Source organism: Poecile atricapillus, chromosome 1 (assembly GCF_030490865.1).
Source record: "Poecile atricapillus isolate bPoeAtr1 chromosome 1, bPoeAtr1.hap1, whole genome shotgun sequence".
Taxonomy (NCBI): Eukaryota; Metazoa; Chordata; class Aves; order Passeriformes; family Paridae; genus Poecile; species Poecile atricapillus.
In genome coordinates, this window is record NC_081249.1 from 130,051,942 (window position 1) to 130,071,291 (window position 19,350).

Consider the following 19,350-nt stretch of genomic DNA (forward strand, 5'->3'; position numbering starts at 1 on the left):
CCCCAACCATGCTCCCCCTAAATTGGAAATTAGCTGTTACTGACATAAAAGATTGTTTCTTTCAAATTCCTTTACACCCTGATGACGCACCATGGTTTGCCTTCTCAGTGCCCACCCTTAACCAAGAAGCCCCAATGAGGAGATTCCACTGGCGAGTGTTGCCACAAGGTATGAAGAACTCGCCCACCATTTGCCAGTGGTATGTTTCCTCATTGCTGTCTCCCGTTCGCACCAGAGTGGGGGAGGTCATCATCCACCACTATATGGATGATGTCCTTGTGTGTGCCCCGCAAGACGATCTACTAGAACGAGCACTTGACCCGGTGGTTGAAATTCTAACCTTTGCAGGATTTCAACTCCAGCAAGAGAAAGTTCAAAGGATGCCACCCTGGAAGTATCAGGGCCTACAGATCACTGAGAGGACCATTGTTCCTCAAAAGCTGGCTATTAACAGCTATCCAAAAAACCTGGCAGATCTCCACTCCCTGTGTTGGACTTTGAACTGGGTCAGGCCTTGGCTGGGCCTCACTACTGAGGACCTAGCCCCCCTCTTCATATTACTGAAGGGGGAGAAGGAGCTGAGTTCTTCCAGGTCCCTGACCCCAGAGGCGCGGAAGGCTCTGGAAAGGGTACAGAGTGCCTTAGTGGAGAGGCAAGCACACAGGTATGAACCAAACCTACCTTTTGAATTTATTGTACTGGGAAATCTGCCACACCTGGTTGGGCTTATTTATGAATGGGACCAGGACTCAAGGGACCCACTCTTGATCATAGAGTGGGTTTTCCTAAGTCATCAGAGGTCAAAAAGTATGACAAGGCTGCAGGAGTTGATGGCTCAGCTTATCAGGAAAGCTAGGGCAAGGCTTCGGGTCCAGTTGTGACTTTGCATGCATACGGGTACCGGTCAGTCTGTCTCGGGACAGAGCGTCCCCAGATAAACTGACCAAGGAAATGTTCAACCAGTTGCTGCAGGAAAATGAGACTCTCCAAATTGCTTTGGATAGCTACAGTGGACAGGTTTCAGCCCATGCCCCTGCTCACAACTTGTTTAACTCAAAGTTCAATGTGATTCCTAAAGAGATCAGGAGCAGAAAACCTCTCAAAGCAGTGACAGTTTTCACTGACGCGTCCGGAGCATCCCACAAGTCAGTGATGACTTGGAAGGATCCTCAGACTCAGCAGTGGGAAACAGATGTTAAGTATGTGGAGGGATCTCCACAAGTTGCTGAGTTGGCTGCTGTTATCAGGGCATTTGAGAGGTTCCCCGAACCATTTAATTTGGTGACTGATTTGGCCTATGTAGCAGGGGTAGTAGCAAGAGCAGAAAATGCAGCATTGAAATAGGTCTCAAATCCTCAGCTTTTTAAGCTGCTTTCGAAACTGATATATGCCGTTTCTCACCGAAAGCAGCCTTTTTTGTTATGCATGTGAGATCATACACAGAGCTCCCTGGCCCGGTGGCTGAGGGGAATGAAAGAGCAGATTCCCTCGCTGCCCCTGTTGAAATGGTTCAGCTTCCTGATATATTCCAACAGGCTAAACTGAGTCATCAAATGATCCATCAGAATGTGCCTGGTTTGGTCCGTCAGTTCCATCTAAGGCGAGATCAGGCCAGTGCCATTGTGGCCACATGCCCACAATGCCAGTCATCGGCAATGCCATCCCTAGGCTTGGGAGTCAACCCCAGGGGTTTGGGTAGCTGTGAGGTGTGGCAGATGGATGTTACCCATATCCCAGAATTTGGTAGAGTTTAATATGTGCACCTCTCTATTGATACCTTTTCTGGTGCAGTCTACGCCTCTGCCCATGCAGGAGAGAAAGCTGAGCATGTCTGCAAACATCTCATGCAAGCTTTCTCTGTGCTGGGGGTTCCCAGGGAAATTAAAACAGATAATGGTCCAGCATATGTCTCCAGGAAGCTGGACAATTTCCTGCAGGAGTGGGGAGTGGAACATAAAAGAGGCATCCCCCATTCCCCCACAGGCCAAGCTATCATTGAGTGAGCCCATCAATCGCTCAAAATGGTCCTGGCCCATCAAAAGGAGAGCATGAAAGGCTGCACGCCTCAAGATCAGCTGTGCAAAGCCTTGTTCACCATCAACTTTCTAAACTGCTCTTCTGACAATCCGAACCCTCCAGTGGTACGCCACTTTCAGTCCACAAGCTATAGACTACAAGAACATCAGCCAGTGCTGGTACGGGATCCAGAGTCCCAAAAGATCTCGGGACCTTTTAAACTGGTGACCTGGGGGCAGGGTTACGCCTGCATTTCCACACCCCAAGGACTGAGGTGGATCCCATAAAGGTGGGTGAAGCCTTTTGCCCCAAAGCACTCCAGCAGGCCACCGGATGAAGAGAAGCAGGTTAGTGTTGTGTCCCAGGGAGCAGTTGCAGAACATCATCCCAGAAGAAGAAGAAGCCCCGAGTTCCCCTTTTGATCCCGATGTTTGCAGTGTTACGTAGATGTTTAGTTCAATCTGTTACCAGTCTTTTCTCCAGTCCACCCCAAGTTAATCATATTGATTTGAATCCTCCCTCCTCCTCCTCGCTTCCTCTGCCGCCAGCCAGTGAAGACTGGTTTCTCCAGGAAACTGTACCCTCCGCTCCCCCCAACCCTACCATATCTTCCTCCTCTTTCTAAAAAAGAAAGGGGGAGATGTTGTAGTATGCTTATTCAGTTCTGTTAAAATTGTTAGTGTTTCATCTGTTTGGTATGTTCCTGCTTCTCCCCCATTTACTGCTTTGGTTGGTTCCAGTTGTCTGTTATGTAAACCCCTCCCAGTTTTCCTGAATGTTCCCCGTCAATCACCTTTACCCTGCCCCATCTCCCCATCCATCACTGTAAATCCCACCTCTCCTTCCAGCTCCTTCCATGTATATCATTGCTTCCTCAAAACACTATTGGTTGTTATGTTGTATTCCCGCCTTCTTTATATCCCCATTGGTCCCTGACATTTGTAACCTCCTCCCCTTACCCCTCCCTCCGTGAGCTCCCATTGGACCCTGGACTGTGCCCACCCCAGAGATAAAACCCCGTGCACAGAGGTGCGCGGGGCTCTCTTCGGTCCTGAATTCTCCCAGCCCAGACCCTTGTGCTCATCCCCTCTCCTGAATAAACCTGTTCCTGGGAAGTACAGCCGAGTGAGTCTCCTCCTTCCTTTTGCCATCACCCACAATACCTGATTTGGCAGAGCCCGGCAGGATTCAGCGCTCTGAAGGTTCTGCAGTGGTATCACCTTTCCCCTGCAGTTCCCCACTCCTGGCGACTGCCCGTGCCGGAGTGGCACTGTAGAGCTAGCCTGGAGCTCCGGTGTGGCCAAGAGCAGCGTCACTTGCCATAGCTCTGTGCCAAGTACTCAGTGCTGGATGAGCCCTAGCACAGATATGGAAGAAGCAGGACTTAGAGTGTATCTACTCACCCAAAATACTGGGAAACACCCAATCAGATGAGTTCTGCTGATTACAGACAAGAAGAAATGCATATATAATGGGTTATCCTGCCATTTCTAAAACTGTGTTCACATGCTGGTAACCTGTGGGCTTTTTGGTCCTGCTAGCAAACATCATCCTTAGAAGCACTTAAGTGCATATGCTTATGGATCCCTTAGCACCTTGCTAAGATAATCCCCACAAAAAAACCACTCCATGTCTTGTGGTAAACTCTAATTGCTGAACTTCCAGCTAATAGCATTCCTTCCCCAGGGCTCTGTGAGCTGTTGTTTGTAACACTGTACATATTAAGAGTGATGAGCAGCTAAGCTGACACCTACAGACTCTGGGAAATAGGCCTTTAGTTTGCATATCCTTTTCAACCATTTTAAGCACAGACACTGACCCACAGATGTAAGGAATAACAGTTGTGGAACTTCCTCTTGAAAATGCTAAATTAAAGCTGCCAAGATGTTCTGATATAGGCCATCTCATTTGTTGCATATAAAACCAAGTGCTGTAACAGAAGCAGACAGAATGCCAAGCAGATACTGCTGATCTGAAACATATCCAAAATAACTAAACCTCCTGAGCCTGTAAATTATGGCTGGAAATTCTGTTACAATAAACTTTCCAGCACTGGCACTCTGGGATCTGGAAAGTGTCTTGTTAATTCCTTGATTTATATTCACCTTTGTGTTCAGGCCCAAATAAGTCAGATTCTACTCAATTACAGTCTGAACTAGAGAAGATTTTCCTACTCAGATGAGTGGTATTCCATTATAGTGAAATGAAAAAGGCTACAAAGATGCAGCACAGATTTTTTTTTTTTTTTAATTTTTTTTGAGAACCACAGCTGTTTGCTATGCCTATTTTTTATTGCTACTCTGTTTTTCTAGGAACCTACTTAGACCAGGAAAATACTACCAGTTACCTGCCTATCTATGAAAGTTTACCACAAAAAAAGAAGAAATAATCCAGATTAGGACCAAAAACAATCCCCCAAAAATCACAGTTGCAGAACAGAATTCCACCAATAAACCTGTTCTGGCACAGGTATAGCAAGGAGACATTTTTTCCAAGCAAAACACAACTAGACCTTGACTAATCCTTCACACTGAAATAAAGTTTTATTTGTGTACCTAGGAAAACACTAATAAGTATTGTAGTGAAAGAAACTATTCTGATAGAGTAGGAAAGTAATCGTGTATCCACATGTTAAAAAGTCTTGGATTGGTTCCTCAATATTTGCCATTTAGAATTCACTTCTAATTTTCTTGCCCATCACAGCAATTACTGCCAGTCTCAGTCAAAGGTGCATTGATAGATTACTAAAAGATGCTGAAGAACAGTCCTAAATTAATTTCTGAGTTGAATTGTGTTCTCAGAAGGACAGTATCAATTTTCTTTGTCCCTATCTAGTTATCTTCCATTATTTTCTATTTCTTAGAAAGAAAGTTTCAGACTCCCACGTTTGTCCTTTCTTTATTGGAAGCCTGCACAGTGAAGATAAGGCATTATCAGAAGATGTTATAATGTGGGAATCGCTGATCTCTTAAATCTTTGTATATAATAAAAGATAAATGTAAACAATAGCTTTTAACAGTAGTGATATGTTAGAAGAAAATATGACCTGACAAATTTAAAATAGTAGTTTAATTCCTGTGTAACATTAGATAGCAAAAGCCATCAATTCCTGATAATGACTTACTTATTTATCTAGCAGGGCTGATACCCCACTTTTTGGTGGATTATCAGTAAGAGTACTGATTAAAAGGAAAATAACTATTCCTTTCACATGTTTATACAAAATTAAGAAAAAACTGAGCTTTCACACTGAAAAATTTTGTCAAATTCCATACATTTTCTTTTGCAGTAATAATTTAAATAAGCCATGGGAGGAAGCTGATTTGATCTGTTCTTAATCAGCCTTGTGAAGATGCAGTAATTTAGCAAAATTGAAATTTAACTCTTATGTATTAGTTTAATTAAATCTTGAAGCTTGAGCCTGTAACCTCAGGTAAAAGGCAAACTGAGGAGTTTGAGAAATGTGGCTCAGTTTCTGAAGGCAACCCTTTGTCCATAACAGTGCAAAATAGACCAATTTTTACTAAAATTACAGGACTAGAAGGTGAAAAATCACCTTGGCCAATGTCCATTTCAAGTCTGTGTTTACTGCTGAAGGCTGATGAATGGGTTTTAAACTGAAAAAGTTTTAATGGGTTTTAAACACTGAAAGCCCCATGTGAAGCCTATCCTGACAATATGAGGGAAGGAACATGGCCAGACAGTGCAGGATCCCATCAGTGAGCGTGTTCCTCCTCAGGGTTACAGGATGCTGCTGCAGTTCCCTCACTTGTGACCCACTCTCAGCCATTTAACTACAGCCAAACCAGTGACCTGGAGCAGCAGGTAGTCACACTGTCACTCTGAAGTATGTGTGAGCTACACACATCATGCTACAGGAAAAGCCCACATAGGTACCATATGACATTGACATACTTGTCCACACAGTTCCCATGCAAAGCCAGCACATCAACCAGCTCTTTTTGAGTTGTATCACTCTGAGATATTTCATCCTTTTAGAGATGAAGAAGATACTTCATGACACTGTGACAGTTTTGTTATTTTTAGTTTTCTTCCAGATCTGAATCTCCTTGTAGGCTGGAAGAAAAAAAAGAAGTTCATTTTCAAAACTCACATGCACAGCAGGTGCTTCACAAGACCAGATTTAACTACTGGATCTTCCTGTCATACTCAGATGAGATAAGGCTTCCCTAGAAGAAAATGAACCGAAGAAGAAAAAAATATCATATATCACCAGCGAAAAAAAGTTAGGTAATGTTTTCCTGTCACACTATATTAGGAACAGCAATAAGCACGACACTGACTCTCTTAGCTGCATTGTCCAAGAGAGCAAAGTTTATTATTCTTAATCTTCTTTTATACACATGTTCAAGAAGGTCCAAGAGGTAAAAGTCTTATTGGTCATTAAAGGTGCACATCACCATCATTGGTTAAGTGGAACACTACCTCTTGACTAAACAACACCTGCAGATTGTTGTCCTTTACCAAGGACAGTTAGGATTCTTTCTCATGCTTTCTCAGGCCAGACTGAAAAGCCTGTGTGACTTAGTTTCACACAGGCTCTGTTCTCTGCTTGCTTTTGCATTTAGCATCCACATTTTCCTTTTCCTAAAATTTGACTATTTTGGCTAAGGCAATGAAACATATTCTGGAGTCTCAAGTGCTAGCTGCAGGCTGCAGTGCTGCTGGCCAGGATGAACAGGACAGATGTGCAAGACTTTGGAATTTGTCCCTGCACCCCTTGTCCAAGCTAGAATGCTCACAGTGAAGCTCTGTGAGCAGGAGTACAATGTCAGTCTGTTCCCATAGGGGGACAAGGCCTGGTTCTGGCTGCCCTGAGACTGCCAGTTGTCACCTGCAGTCAGGGTGCGGAGGCATCCTAGGATGGAGGCAGCTGCTTTGGCATAGAGCTGGTGAGCTCTGTCCCACCACTGGCCTCTCCTTCCTGCCTTGCCCCTCACCTGGTGCCTCCTCTTGTGGGGCTGGGCCCATTTTCTTCATGGGCATCCACTCCCACTGACCCACTGTGGGTATCCCTGGGAGTTGCTACCTTCCATGGGAGGTGCTTTGCTATCCTGGAGCTGTCCCTGGCAAAGTCTTCTGATTACACACTTGCTGATACCCATACCTAGGCGTCTGTCCACCTAGCTACATTTAGATTCCATCACCTCCAAGCAGTAGTACTGTGCATTTCTCTCCACCATCTGGCTTTACTATGACACCATCACAAAAACATATAACGTGCTTATTATTAATATTATTAATATCAGAAAGAAAAAAAACCCAAACCCTTAGTTCAGAATGTGCATTTCTATGCCACTCCAAACAATAGAATTCTTTTGTTTGGAAGAGACCATTGAGATCATCAAGGGTAATTTGCCCTAAATCCAGAATGGAAAGAGTTCATATGAATCTCTCAGTCTAAAAAGTGGTAATGGAATAAGATATTCCATCCCTGAAGTTTATCACCTATTCAGAATATAGATTAAAAGTCGCAGATGGGAGGTGATCATAAATTTATTAGTTATTTAGCATAGTCTGATTACTTGTTTAGAGACAAAAGCATTTTAATTAACCTAGCCTCACCTCTATTGGACTTCTGTTTCTCCTTCTGCCATATTTTTATTTCACCAGATTGCAATTTGTTAAAATTTTTTTGTCAGCAAACCTGATGTGTCAAAAAATTGTTCAGCTGAGAAGCTGAATCTTGAAGTGCTTATGCTATCATGTAACACAAGCAATGTTTTACTTAAACTCTAACAGTTAAAATTATTAAACTTGTATCCTACCTAGTATGTTGACACAGCATTACCAGGAAAGAAAGTTCATTTTGTCTATACATGCAAAAGATGAAAGAGAAGGCAGAGAATTTTGACTGATACAGCAAAGAAGTTCTTATGATATAGAAAAGTAGTGTGTGTGGTTTTCCTGTTTTTCTTTTTTTGTTGCATCTTTTAAAAAAAAATACACAAATTTCAGTCATTTGAGAAAATCATCATAGAGTAATTGCCACACCAACACTATTTAGCATGTTCCTTTCTCCTTCTTTCCTTGATTGAAACTCACATCAAGTAATTACATTAAATTAAACATATTCTTTCCAATGGTTTTGCCTTGTTTTCTTTTTTCATTTCACTACAATTACTGTGAATTTCCTTTTACTAATCAACTTGCAATTTTCAAGTAAATTTGCATGCATTTTATGCATCAAAAGTGCCAATACCTCAAAGAGGAGGATCTTTGTAGCCTGCCCTGATGGAGAGCCATTTCATCCAAATGATATCATTTTCATCCAAATTTGTTCTGTGCCTCATCAAGGGTCTGATAATAGGCTTTACACAGCAGAAATAATCAAATTGCAGTTTGAACTGGAGAATTTTTTTATCTGCTGCATGGTAGCATTTACATGAATCTTCAGCTACAAAAGGGAACTTCTTAAACAACAGTGCTGTAAATCAAGCAGTTTGTTCACTTGAGATAGGAACCTAAAAAGAGAAAAAAACGAGAAAAATATTCTCCAAAAGAATTCATCCCATCATTGAATTTTTAGGCTGTTTGAGACACACTCTGCCTTTGGATGCCTAAGGGGGTCTTAAGAGCTATAAAAGCAATGCTATGATGCAAATGACAGATGTGAGTCAGCACTGATAGACATAAAGGGAAGGATCTCTGTCCTTAATCAAATCACTACTGTTAGTATCTTTTAGTATCTTCCTAGTCTCAAATATTTTAGGAACACAAACTCTTTTCAGCCTCCATTAAATAACATAGTAATGACTTCTCTCTATACCAAAGATAGAAGAAATGTGCTACAGCCTCACCTAGAGTGGTTATAACAACTCCCATTTCTAATTTTCAGAGGCAAACTGTCCAATTACTAAGTAAAGCAGAATAATAACAGTTGTTAAACCAACAGAAATACATTCAGAGACCAATAGTAAACCTTTTCTTCATGGCTTCTTCCACAGAACATCACACTTGTTTCTGGTCCTTTCTGCAAACCAGTTGCCACCAAAAGCATAGTGGAAAACCAGAGAGCCTGAAGAAATCCTTTCCTTCATATACCTCCACGTTCACAGCACTCAAAATACCACTGAATTTTCCTTAAGCACATGAGGGTATGATAATAATGCCCTTCAAGATTATTACTGCATGATGCTTACAAGCAAACTATTCAAACAGACTGATTCATCACCTTAACATCAGCAGCCCTAAGCACAGCTGAATGCACCACAGGAACAAAATAACAATCCTAGAGCTTGTTTTGATATATAGCAGGCTGATGAGCTCCATCCAGTTTGCTGCATCCAGTGATTGCCTGGCAGTGACTTCAGCTCACCTGTTTGAATTTCTGCTGAAATGGAAGGGCAGGTTGTTAGCAAAGGCTGGGACTAGACAGAAGGCAGCACTGGAATCAGCTGGGAACTCGGGTACTCACTAGCTCCCCACTTGAGAGCTCCTCATATATTTTTTGTTTTGTTGAAAATCTAATTTTGTCACTGATCTGAAAAGAGATTCTTTCATCATTTTCATCTGAGAAACAGTCACCAGTCCCATATTATAAAAAAATATTATCATCTACATGTATGATGTGCCTTTGATTGCATCATAATTCTGAACAGAAAAATACATGAGAAAGATACCTGAGGCATGGTCCTGAGCTCACACTGTGGTTTGGTCAGTGTGAATATATCCTCAGGGAAGGCACTGGAGTCTGGCGAGAGGTCACACTCACTAGAACAAAGGTGTTCCATCCTCAGGCATATATGATCCAGAAAATCAAGTATTGAATCTCTTTTGTCCTAGGATGGTCCTTGCTTGGAGTCAATCCAGTTGTGATCACATAACCAATCAGAAGCAAGACATTATGATTAAAACCCACAAAACTAATAAAGTAATGCTTTTATTCTATATATAAATCCCCATCTACTGGTGTGGATGCTAACTCTGAAGCAGGCAGCAAAGTGCCTGTGGAATTGCAGGCCACATAGCTTTCTCAGTCCAGCCTGAGAAAGTGGCCTGGGAAGTTTTAAGGAGGATTTAAAACAATCCTCACAGACAGAAAACAGCCTTGCAGGTGTTGTTTCTCTGTCCCTTGTTTTCTTTGCAAGAGAAAGTCAGGGGGTAGTGTGCCCCACTGACCAATGATAGTAATGTAGTAGTTTGTTAACCAATAAAAATTTCCTTTCTGTACTTTCCACGTATCGGTCTATAAAACAGACCTGAAGTAATAAACTACGAGAAATTCTCCTAATTGACTCCTAGAGAGTCTGTGTCGTCTCTTCCCAGCCGTTCCTAATAGTGCGACATACTGGCAACTTAATTGAGCTGTGATTTCTTTTGCATAGAGGCATACTAGAAGCTTGTATTATTTGGGTTAGAGTTTGCCAGGGTTTGGAAAACTACAATTCAGTAGCTGAGATAATGCTTAGATTCTACATGTGCCACAAAATAAGGAAAGTGAATGATGTTAATAGATTCAATTGTTTTCCCCTTGTACTTCCCTGGCCATTTTAATACTGGAATTTCAGATTGGTAAGAGTAAAGGGTAAAATACGAGATGAAATATGTGTGAAGGAGTTTGGAAAAGATAAACATTTTGTCCTGTAGACAGTTAATAATTTAGGAAGAGGTCTGGTGTTAATACATTTCAATCTTTTTTTCCCTAGGTGTTAAACCATCTATTTTTGTCAAAGTATTGGTTCCCTGTCTGAAGCTAAAATAATGAATAGTGGATATGTTATGGACAGTGGAAGATGAAAGTCAGGCTAAGTAATAGAGGGATCTTGAAAACTCAGCAGAGCTAGACTACTGAAGTCAGAAGGCTCCAATATCTTATTTTCTATTTTAACCTAAAAAGGGCAGTCTGATGATAATTCAGGTTAAAATTGAGGTTGGGATAACAATTAGAATTTTAAAAAGTGAAATGTCAGAAGTTCTATACATGACTAGAATCAACTTAGTCCATGCAGCTATGAAGAGGGTGATATCAGCAGTAATCTATTCCTAATGTTATTTTTTCCTGTGGGTATAATGAATTATAGGAACATAAATGCTCAAGAGTGAAGTTTATGTTTGGGTTCTTCAAAATACAAACTTTTAGGGATTATAATAATGCTTGGCTTTTCCTTCTTCCTCAGAGAATTGCACTGAGTTGTAATTGTGGCCAGGATTTTGGTTGGAAAACTGAGCAGATCTCAAAAATAAAACTTTGGTTAGCGGCTACATGCTTACAGAATTAGGAAGAATGACATCAACACTGGCAACTGCCAGTACCAAGCTACTGCTGTGGTTTGTGTTGAGACTCGGGTTAGAGCTAGAGTTCAAGAATTACAATCTCACCTCTTTATAGCTGAATTGCAGTGCACCCACAGATTTGGAGGCGATTTTATTGCGAGAGGGTACAACAATGGCTTCCTGAGTTTGACACACATAAACAAAATTACTTTTCGTTGTAGATTATGCTCAGCACATCCTAGAGAAGGTCTTCAAAGGCTGTACTTTGGCTTCTCAAGTCTTTTTACCCCTAGTCCAACTGATATATATGGCTTTGGCCATGTGGCTGCCTCTCACAATTGCCTCCATGACTGGTGCCTCCAATCCTCCCAGTGTTTTCTCAGAATGGACTTAACACAGAATAAATATCCTCACCTTGTATTTTGCTTTGACAATTTATACTTCTATTCTGAATATGAAAAAATCATCAGTAACTCAAATTGGCATAGGAAAATACATTATTATTTCCCTGTCAACCTATGAACCACTGAACAGTTTTATGAGGGAAAGTTTCATTTGCCTTTTAGCCAGCAGGCATTGGCCAGTATTCAAGGAAGCATATCCATTCAGATGAAGAAATGGTTTGTTTCAGTACTGGGCAGCCAAATTCATCCCTGGAGTAAAAGCAATTAATATTTGTAAGGGATATATGGCAGACATTAATTTAGGCCACTGTAAGAGGTAAAAGTGGTGTATCTTAAGTATTCCAGCAGGACATACCAGTAGATTATGTACTGTAGAAAACATGTAAATCTGGGAAACACAGGTTTTATTTTTAACTTAAATTTTAAAAAAAAGATAAGGCAACTGAGTTAGTAATAACTCTAAAAAGTGTTTATCTCCACAAAGAAAAACTGCCAAAGTACCCACATCAACATCTTTTCTCACCTCATTTTAGACAGCATATGGATAGAAAAATGGCACAAGGATCCAGATAACATTTAATAAAAAAAGCATTCACCCTGACTGCCTTGCTTCAGAAGTACATTTTAGACCACTCATTCACCATCTTGCACCATGAGTACAAAAGGAAATACCGAAGACTAAATCTCTGCAGCTGAAGGCTGCATTCTTTATGGAGCCTTGTGGTGACTCATGGTTGCCCTTTGGCCAAAAGAAAACACTAGGAAATCCATATGCTAGAACTCACTATCTCCCATGCAAAGAAAAAATATTGTATTTGGAAAAGGAAGCTTCAGTGAAGGAACATGTCATGAAACTTGCATCATGGAACTATTCCAGCCACTGTAACTTAAAAGCATACCTGAAACTGTGCTAAATTACCATCTGGATTTACCATCTGATTTATCACAAGAAGGATTATTACATTTTATCATTTGGGCTTTTAGGGATTCTTAATCACAAACTTAATGGCACAAACAGTGTTTCAGTTCTTATTGGGGAAGACAATAAGAAAATTACTGGTTTGTCTTCCAATGGCAGAAATTAATTTTTAAAAAGTGGAGGATGAAATGACATGCTCCAAAGACCACAGAACTTTCTTGTACTTCAGAAACTGTAACACAGTGAGGCACAGAGAATTTCTGAATCAGACTGACATTCATCTACAGTATCTTGGAGTCACACAGCTAGAACTTTAAGTTATGTTTGCTGCCTGGAAAATATAAATAAAAAAGAGATCTTAGGTAAATACCATTCAGAAGACAGCTGGCATCCATATCCATATCCTCAGGATTGCAATTCAAACTCTGACCCTGTCTCCAGGAGGAAGGCTTCTGCTTGTTTGTTATGAGAGTCCACATGGTATGAGATTCCCAGACATCAAAATTATAAAGCTTTTACAGTGACAAGTAGCATTTTATATCAGCTTCGATTACCTACCTTTCATTACTGCTATTGGACCAGAAAATATCATACGTGAGGCACCTGTACTATTGAAGTATCAAAAAAAGGGAAGAAAATAGATATATTTTCTGTAAAATGCTATAAAACACATAACATGACACCTAGAACTTTTAAGCATCTGACTCATTTTTGCTTGTAATAAAGAATTCCTTACTAGATGGTGTTGAACACTGGCAGGATGCCATGGAGCAGGCCCATTGAAGCAAGGTTCTGGGCACATCAAGAAGAAGGAGGTGATCAAGAACAGTCAGCATGGATTTATCATAGGTAAATAATGCCTGAACAACCTGGCTACCCTCTATGATAAAATATCTAGATCTGTGGACAAGGGGAAAGATGTGGATGTCATCAATATTGGCTTTAGCAAGAGTTTTGACACTATCTCCCACTACACTCTTGTAGCCCAGTTAGGACATTATGATCTGTATAGGTGAACAGTTAGATGAGTAAAAAATCTGGTTGGATAGAGGGGTTTGGAGAGTAGCAGTTAATGGTCATTCTTCCACCTGGATGGAGCAGAAGACCTGGCAGGGGTCTGTGTGTCAGAGGGGAGCCTTAGAAACTGTACTGTGATTTCTTGTGTTTAGCATCTTCATCAGTGTTGACTCACCTCCTCCAACGATGAGGAGGAGATTATGGAGCTCAGCAAATTAGCAGATGACTACAAATGAGGGACCAGCTGAGGCTGTTAATGGCATCATGGGCAGCATGGGCATTCTGCCCTTCAGAAGGACTTAGAGAAGAAGCCTGGAGAAGAGCCAGCTTCTGGAGGATTGAACAGCAGCTTTTGAATACCTGTGAGGAGGTCCTCAAGAAGACAGAGCCAGGCTGTTTGAAGGGCTGCCTGGCAGCAGGATGAAAGGAAACTGGTATCTGCCTCTGATGGTATTAATTCTATATACATGCTCATGCAGGAAACATGAAAGGAATTTATCCTCAGGTTTTATTGAATGGATAAAAAACATGGCTTTACAATCTGTCATGCATTTCAAAATGCTGTACTCAGGGGATTTCTGACATAGCTCCCACAGGCTGAAGATGTCCAAAGGATTAAGAAATTTTTTAAGTTTGTCTGAACCACCATTTTTCTTCCTTGTCCCGTAATCTGCAGTGCATAAAGTTTTTCTCTAGGTGTAGAGTAATAGAGTATATTAGTAATAGTAATACTCTACTACTAATAGATTAGTAATATTAGTAATACTCTAATACTCTAGTAGAGTAACTGTAAGAACCACAGTTATTACATGTATCTCACCGTGGTATAAATACCAATTTTTAGCAAAATAATTGCTTTACATAGTCATGTTGTATTTCTGCATTATGATATTTTTAAAAATCACATTTTAGAAATCACTCATCAACACACTTTCTCAGCAGAACAGATGTTTACCTAAAGACTGATTCCTTTTAACTTTTTCTGTTTTGGGAAGAAATAAGCTTTGGGGTGTTGCAGTATGTTTATTTAATTCTGTTGAAGTTGTTAAGGGGTCTGTTGGTATGTTCCTGGTTCCCCCATTGATTACATTAGTATGTTCCAGTTGCCATTATGTAAACCCCTCCTAGTTTTCCTGAATGTTCCTTATCAATCACCTTTACCCTGCCCGTACCCCCATCCATCATTGTAAACCCCACCTCTTCTTCCAGACCCTTCCATGTATATCATCCCTTCCTCAATACTTATTGGTTGTTATGTTACATTCCCGCCTTCCTTGTATCCCCATTGGTCCCTGAGATTGTAACCTCCTCCCCCTCACTCCTCCCCTCACTCCTCCCCCTGCGAGCTCCCATTGGACCTTGGACTATACCCTCCCCTGAGATAAAACCACGTGCACAGAGTGCTCAGGGCTCTCTTTGATCCTGAACTTTTCCAGCCCAGACCCTCGTGTTTCTCCCCTCTCCTCAATAAACCTGTTCATGGGAACTTCAACTGAGAGAGTCTCCTCCATCCTTCTACCACTACCCGCAACACCTGAATTAGCAGAACTCGGAGTGAACTGGCACTCTGAAGGTTCTGTAGTGGGGTCACCTTTCCCCTGCAGTTCCCCACTCTCGGCGCCTGCCTGTGCTGGACTGGCACCATAGAGCTAGCCTGGAGCTCTGGTGCGGCAACAGCAGCATCATTGGGGTCTCCAGGATTTGAATGCAAACTATTATATTATTTTCACTTTCAAGTTTGGGCCCTTGTTTGCTCATATTAACCGTTTTCCAACTGTGAAAGGGCATTGCCTTCTCTAGCCACCAAGCTGAGAGGATTAAGATGAAAATTGTACATTTGAGAAGAAAGCAGAATAACTTTAAAGCTCTAAGAATCTCTGACCACTAAGTGCAAAGAACCACTTATCTGAGATCAAGTCACAGTGGAATCAGCATCAGAAGGAAAACAAAAGCAGAGACTTCCAGTATCCACAGAGACCTGTCACTGCTGCAGTCAGCAACCTCAGGATCTCGTCCAGGGAAGCAGCAGGATTCTGGGGACCAGCACGAAATAGCAACGAGATGGGCTCCCGTTCATGAAACCATTTATTCAGCATGAGAACAAACTCCGGTCCAGAACAGAGAGCCCTGAACAGGGGCACAGCAGGGGTTTTTGAGGGACAGAACTGAGGGTTTACACCTTTGAGGGTGGAGTTCAGGGTCAGGGACCATTAGAAACACACCAAGGGAGAACCCCCCCAGGGACACAAACCCAATCAGAACTCCTGGGCCGCCCTTCACAAGGGGTTTGGGGTGGGACAATGTAACTCTTCGTCTCCCTGGGGCCGCTGCCACATGTCACCACCTTCGAGTACATAAAGGGGCTATAAAAGAGCTGGAGAGGGACTTTTTACAATGGCATTGAGTGATAGAACACTGGGGGTTGGCTTCAAACTGAAAGAGTGTTTGATTATATGTGATTGTTGCAGTCTGCATCCTCAGGATCTCGTCCAGGGAAGCAGCAGGATTCTGGGGACCAGCATGAAACACCAACGAGATGGGCTCCCGGTTCATGAAACCATTTATTCAGCATGGGAACAAACTCAGGTCCAGAACAGAGAGCCCCGAACAGAGGCACAGCAGGGGTTTTTGAGGGACAGAACCGAGGGTTTACACCTTTGAGGGTGGAGTTCAGGGTCAGGGACCATTAGAAACACACCAAGGGAGAACCCCCCAGGGACTCAAACTCAATCAGAACACCTGGGCCGCCCTTCACAAGGGGTTTGGGGTGGGACAGTGTTAACTCTTTGTCTCCCCTGAGGCTGCTGCTATGTGTGATACTAGGAATAAATTATTTTCTGTGAGGCACTGGCACAGGTTACCCAGAAAAGCTGTAGATGCTCCATCCCTGGAAGTGTTCATGGCCAGGTTGGATGAGCCCTGAGAAACCTGATCTAGTGGAAGGTGTCCCTCCTCATGGCAGGGAATTTGAACTAGATGTTCTTAAAGATCCCCTAAAACCCAAAGCATTTTGTGATTCAGAGATAATTTTGAATTTAACAACAGCTATGTGATAGTAAGCAAAGAGACTGGGTTTAAAAAAATCTAGTGATTTTTGCTTACCTTCTGCAATTGCAACCAGAACAATCAGGTGAGACAAATGTTTAAATAAAGGAATATAATGCACATTATATCTTTTATATTTTAGAATTCTGAAACAAAAGAGGGTTTTTTTGATCAGATATATGAAACCTACTCTTCTTTGTAGGTAAGAAGTGCAAACAGGACTTAAGTGGAGTAGCACATTCGTTCTCTGCAGAGGAAAGTGCTATCAAAGGCAAATATTTCTTAAGCAGATGACTAGAACACTGCTGTAGATTATTTATTTGTATAATACTCTTATTTCTGTATTCTATATGCAAATTATTACAAAATTGGGAGCTATTCCATAGCTAATCCAAAGTCCACAGTTACAAGGTCACATCAATGTGATACTTACTGGATACTTACAGCAAGGTGGAAAGGAAAAAACCCTCACGGATCATTATAAAACAAAAGGCTAAATTTTGTTCCAAAAAGCCAGTTGCATTCAGCAGGCTTTTTTTGTGTGTTTTCACACACAAAGGCATTTTCATTTTCAAAAGGCATTTTAATTATATATTAAACCCCATAAATTATGTCCACTGTTGTTTATTGTCTGTTTTGAGAAGTAGAATCTCTGTTTAGAGATAATGTAGGTGTTTTGAAATACCTGGAGGTGGTCTCACAGGCATACTTGAGGTCCTTGTTTTGGAAGAGAAACCAAAGCTAAGAGATCATAAAAATCTCAGGGGAGTTCACAGCATGGGCCTCTGATAAATGGGTGCAAACAGCAGCCCTGCTGTATGTCAGGATGGATTGAGTTTGGTGATGCCAGCATTCCCGCTTGTGTATCCCCATCCAGGTGTTGCTTCAGGATCTCCAGTTAGCAGGGTAATGAAATAAATACTCTTTGGATTTGAGCCGTGGGTTTGTGATTGTTCAGGTGCCTGCCTGCATCAAATCACACAGGAACCAAGTGCTAAACTTGAGGAACATATTTAATGCACAGAACAGTCTGGTTACAAAGAGCAAACCAGCTTCATACCCATTAAAAGTAACTGATACATGTTATTCTGATTGCAGTCCAACCCTGCTGCTGCCTCCATTCCCTTTTCCCTACAGTGGCCAAGACTTAGACCAATTGACTTCTTCAAACCTGGGTCGGCTTTATCAAATCTCTTTCTGTAATCTGTCAGGCACTTCTAATCACATTAGTGTTTTGCCATCATACAACATTAGTAATTGTATTATTAGACTTGGGTTGAGTTTTCTTCCCCCAATCTGATATAAAACTGCCTCTGTAACTTTTTTATTATGAGACTTTAATGAAGCAGAATATCAATGAGATGTAATGGGTGGAAAATTGTTTGTGATATAAAAGATGTTCACATTTGGGTATAGATATGGCACAATTAGAAATGGTGTCCTTACAATGAAAAGAAGTCTCTCTCCTTTTCTTCCCTGTTATTTCCCTCAATGTGGGACAATTGTAAAACTTTATTTACAATTCATACAGAGAATGATTAAATAGCTTTCATTCTCTTAGTGTTGAACAACTGCAAATCACAAAGGCATTCACTTGGTAAGAAGAAATTACAGTGATATTGTCTCATCCTTGGCATCATTTGTTACTTTAAAAAACTTAATAAAGTATGTCAAATTGCGGAAGAGACTGTAGATTTATCTAAAATAAACTTATTAAAGAAGACAGTTTTTTATTAACAAGTCAGAAACCAAATAATTAAACAGCTTTCTCTCTTTCTGGATACGAAATAGAAATCAATGTACATTATACAGCAGTGGCAGCTGAGACTACAGAAGATCCAAGGACAGCATAAAGATGGTGATTTGCTGAAAATATTTCACCCAGGCAACAGCCATAATATAAAGTCTAGTTTGCTGACATAATAAATTCTCTTGCTCTTTTTAATATGAATTTGGAAAACTTTCTTGTATAAACTGTAAAAAGGTGGTAGTCTTGTTACAAATCCGTAACTGTTGAACTAAAAATAATTGTTTCTACATCCTAAGCAGGCTCTCTAGAAAGCTCTTTGAAATACCATGTATTGCTACTCAATGGCAGACAATATTAAATTTTTAATTTAAAAAAATTAATTTAATAAAAAAAAAAATTATTGGTGGTTGTGACAATTGCAGTGATCGAAAACACACCTGCAAACCACTGTGTTTCTATAACCTGCAAGAGAAAACATCAGTAGAAGTTTCTGTTGACCCGGTGATTCACCCATAGTGGTTCCCAGATGTCAGCTTTGTGGAGCTGGATAGAGTGTACAGAGAATCTGAATCTACCCCATTCACATGATTAAAGAATGATTTCCACTTAACATTACTATAAATGGACCTACAACATACATTTGCACACTTGACATCTAAAATACTTCAATAAAACATACAGGGGTTTTGTTTTCTTGTAGATTAGTTTTTTGCAATGGTTCCAAATGGCATACAGGAATTAATTTTCCTTAAACAAAAATACAAGATTTTCACATAGTTTCACAAGCGATCTTTTTTCATTTGCTGGACATGTGTTGGTAGAACTGGAAAAAATGGATAAATGTGGGGCAGAGTAGCTGAAATTCAAAAAGTAATCAACAGAATGGCAGAGATACATAATGGAAATAAAAAGATTCTTGATGATATATACTAATCACTACAAAATAAATATATATTTTTAAA